The sequence below is a fragment of the Chrysochloris asiatica genome, unplaced genomic scaffold, assembly GCF_000296735.1.
Source record: "Chrysochloris asiatica unplaced genomic scaffold, ChrAsi1.0 scaffold00106, whole genome shotgun sequence".
Taxonomy (NCBI): domain Eukaryota; kingdom Metazoa; phylum Chordata; class Mammalia; order Afrosoricida; family Chrysochloridae; genus Chrysochloris; species Chrysochloris asiatica.
Genome location: NW_006408624.1, coordinates 7,739,864 through 7,744,395, shown reverse-complemented (window position 1 = coordinate 7,744,395; position 4,532 = coordinate 7,739,864). Strand labels below are relative to the sequence as shown.

The following is a 4,532-nucleotide window of genomic DNA, read 5'->3' as shown; positions in this document are numbered from 1 at the left end:
ATAGTGAATAATTGTTATCAGGACTGACTGTGAGGGTTGGAAATGTAAAGGTAGACATTTTGTAGCAAAAGGAGGGGAGTGATTGACTTTGCAGTCTAGGAGCAGAGGTCACTGGATCCATCAAGGGAGAAAAGCAGAGTGCAGGACCCTATCCAGAGAAACACTGATGCCAAAGATGGAAGCAGAGACGACGACATGGAGAGATGGAGCAGCCAGGGCTCTAGACCCAGAGAGGGAGAGGGACTGTGTGCTGACAACTGGGGGGCAGGCTTGCAGGGTATACCTTTTGGTTGGTTGATGATGCATGGAGGGGATTGTAACCAGGGCAATGAAATGATATACGATAGGATGAATGTAAAGCTAATGTTCTCTTCCATGTAAACTATCACATAATTCACAATAAAATACTAAACCAAAAAAAAGATGGTAGGACTACAAAGAATCACAGCACCAAAAGCAAATGGTTGATGTTCAACCATTTCAAGAGATTGCATATGATCAAGAATCAATGGTACTGAGGAAGAAGTCCAAACTGCACTGAAGGCATTGGTGAAAAACAAGGCTCCAGGAATTGATGGAATAACAAATTGAAATATTTCAATAAACTGATACAGCCCTGGAGATGTTCACTCATCTATGCCAAGAAATTTGGAAGACAGCCAACTGGCCAATCAATTGGAAGAGATCATTATTTGTGCTCATTTCAAAGAGAAGTGACTCAACAGAATGCAGAAATCATCAAACCTTGTCATTAATATCACACACAAGTGAAATTTTGCTGAAGATAATTAAAAAACAGTTGCAACAGTACATTGACAGAGAATTGCCAGAAACTCAAGCCAGATATAGATGAGGACATTGAATTAGGTATATCATTGCTGACATCAGAATGATCTTAGCTGAAAGTAAAGAATACCATAAAAATGTTTACTTGTGCTTTACTGACTATGCAAAAGCTTTCTACTGTACAAATCATGACAAACTGGGTAACATTGCAACGAGTGGGTATTCCAGAACACTTAATTGTGCTCATGAGGAACCTGTGCTTTACCAACAGACAACTGTTAGAACAGAACAAGGGGGTTTAAAATCAGGAAAGGTGTGGGCCAGGTTGTATTCTTTTACCATATTTATTCAACCTGTATACTGAGCCAATAATCAGAGAAGGTGGATTATATGGAGGAAAAAAAAGTGGTATCAGAGTTAAAGAAGACGCATTAACAACCTGCAATATGCAGATGATACAATCTTGCTTGCTGGAAGCAAAGAGGATTTAAAATACTTACTGAAGAAGATCTAAGACTATAGCCTTCACTATGGATTTCACCTCAATATAAAGAAAACAAAAATCCTTACAACTGGACCAATTAATGACATCATAAGTGGAAAAATGATTGAGGTTGTTAAAGACTTCTTTTTCCTTGGATCCACAATCAACATTCATGAAAGCAGCAGTCAAGAAATCAAACGACAAATTGCATTAAACAAACCTGCTGCAAAATACTTCTTTAAAACGTTAAAGAGTAAAGCTGTCAGTTTGAGGTCTAAGGGGCACCTGACTGAAATCATGGTATTTTCAACTGTTTGGACAATGAATAATAAGGAAGACCTTAGAAGAAATGATGTATTTGAAATATAGTTGTGGAGACAAATATTTAAAGTATCATAAACTTCCAGAAGAACAAACAAATCTGTCCTGGAAGAAGTACAGCCAGAATGCTCCGCAGAACATGTTATCAGGAAGGACCAGTTCCTAGAAAAGATCATCAAGCTTGATAAAGTGGAGGGTCAGCAAAAAAGAAGACCCCCAATGAGATGGACTGACATAGTAGCAGTAGCAATGGGTTCAAACGTAACAACTGTGAAGATGGCCCAGGATGGGGGCAATGTTTCTTTCTGTTGTGCACAGGGTCGCTATGAGTTGGCTCGAGGACTACTAACAGTAACAACAATAACAACTTTATTAGTTCCTAGGGCCTAGAGCTATATAAGCATACACAGATATTAATGACCTCATTAAAAATTGTATTTTTTCTTTTTGATGGTTCTGGCATTTAAGCTGAACTCTTAGGTTTATCAGTTTGTACTCTAAAGTCCTGGTGTGGTGCTGTGGGCTAACGCATCAGACTGCAAAGTCATTTGAACCGCAAGGTCACTGGTTCACGTTCACCAGCTGCTCCTTGGAAACCTATACAGGGTCACTAAGGGTTGGAATCAACTCGACGGCATGTAACAACAACAACTCTAAATTGAGTTGATCAGGTGCTTACATTCTTAATAAAGCTCTTTAAAAATTGGAATCAATAGTTCTCAACTAATAAAGAGGAGTTACTTTGGTTAGTCTAGAATGAACTATTTCCCAAATGGGATATATTTCTCAACTAAATCTAGAACTTGGAAGGCATGGTATCATAATGTTATCATAATGGTAACATTAATCTGAGTGTTCTTGGGGGAACAAAAGATACTTGAGTTGTTTTACAAAATAAAGAAAGAAAGAAAAAGTCTTGATCCATAATTCCCAGCCCAAAGTTCAAAGAATTCCAACACAGAGTAATGATTCTGTTTAGCAGTGAATCCCCTTCTGAAAAGTCCCATGATGACACAATACCATTGGAACCGTAGGTTTAGGAGCCAGAGAAGAGATGAAAAATAGCCAGGGATTTAAGTAAAGCTCTGTCTGGCATCTAGTTTCTAACAATGCAAGGATGTGTTCCTCTAATCTCTCCCTTTCTGGGCCTCCTGTCATCACGTGGAACCAAGGCAGAGATCCAACAGGCAGCACCAGCTACATGTAGGTTGGAAACAGGCTGTAAATGGCTCTGTATCATGATGACTTGGTGTCATCAAACTAGAGACAACTGGTTACCACGGAAAGAACTTATTCTTTTTTATTCTCCCTGTCTCCCTTTCTTCTCTATCCTGACACTATAAGAAATAAGACACAGTATTATTTATAGATTACAATCTGGCACACAGCTATAGAATATATATAAATGTTACAGGTGCTACAATGGATGTGCATAAGGAGTACAGTAAGAGCACAAAGATAAAAGTGGTTACTTCTACATGGGAGAGAAGGAAAATCTTTATGAAGGAGGTTATTAACTTAGTGTTCCCCAGGCAAAACAGAGTTGGGGAAAGTGTTCCAAGTAGAGGAAACAGCAGGAGCAAAGATTTAGATTAGAGCATGGCAGACAAGACTGCAAAAATTTAGGGCATGAAGGGATTGTAGCACTGTAAGCCTGAACAAGTAGGCAAAAGTCCTGGGCAATACTGCATAGGTTAAGAGCATAGAGCTAGATGTCAGGTTGTCATAATTCTAAAATTTCAGTTCTGTCTCTTTCTAGCAATGTGAACTTGAGAAAATAACTTAATTTCTCTAAACCTCATTTTCCTCATCAATATAGAACCTACAGTGTTCAAATGTCAGCAGTTCCAACTCAAGAGTTTCTCCTAGTAAATCCTACATAGGGTTACCATGAGCCAAAACTGATTCAATGGTACGTAACAACAACAACAGAATCAACAGCATAAAGTCACTGAAGGATTAAATGAGATAATCTATGTAAAGGACTAAGTATTATGTGTCTGACTTGAAGTAAGGACTCTATAACCACTAACTATTACTGGACTGCAAAGTCAGTTTGAACCAAAAGGTTGGTGGTTCAAATTCATCAGCCACTCCTGGGAAATCCTATACAGTGTCATTATGAGTCGGAACCAGTACTTAACAGCAACAATATTTTCATTGTTATCACAGAAAACTTCATTAGAAAATTATTATAGTGGTCACAGTAGGGAATGAAGAAGACTTGAACTGGAGAAAGGTTATTGGGATGGAGAAGAGAAGACAGATGCAAGCAACATTCCAAGCTGGAAGTGATTGAAAGCCAGTAGGTTCTCTATGTTTGTATCTTTAGAATTACAGAGCCTCAAGAAATTGTGTCATCATTTTTGGGTCAGCCATGATAGTGCACACATAAGCCATGTGAAAATTTTACACATATTAATGTGGTACCGTAGTGGCTACGAATTAGGCTGCGAACCTTAAGGAATTTACCAGTTGCTCTACAGGAGAAAGATGAGGCTTTCTGCTCCGGTAAAGATTTACAGCCTCAGAAACCCTGTTCAGGGTCGCTATGGGTTGGAACCGACTCAACAGCACTTAACAACAACAACAATGTAGTAGACATATGTTGTTGTTATATGCTGTCTAGATGGTTCCAACTTATAGCAACCCTATATACAACAGAACAAAACACCGACTGGTACTGCGCCATCCTCAATGCACTTGAGCCCATTGCTGCTGCTACCATACAAAAGAGGAAAGAGGTCAAAATGAGCACTGAGTGGCTACTAATTTGCTACCCCTGCTAGAGAGTAAGATCCCCTAAGAACTTGATTGAACCTCAGCATAATGATCCTGCTTGGTCACCTTAGAGCAGGTGGTGGGCTGGCAACGTCTCGTGTATGGGGTCCCCAGCCGATCTCCTCCCTCCCTGCCTTCCTCGGATGGCGGCTGTTTATGC

The 4,532-nt window shown here is 39.5% G+C and overlaps 1 protein-coding gene across 1 annotated transcript in view; it reads right to left on the bottom strand.

Moving 5' to 3' along the window:
* LOC102830374 (microtubule-actin cross-linking factor 1-like) overlaps positions 1 to 4,532 on the bottom strand; it is a 474,365-nt gene that overhangs the window by 298,747 nt on the left and 171,086 nt on the right. The gene's annotated exons all lie outside the window — the stretch shown is intronic.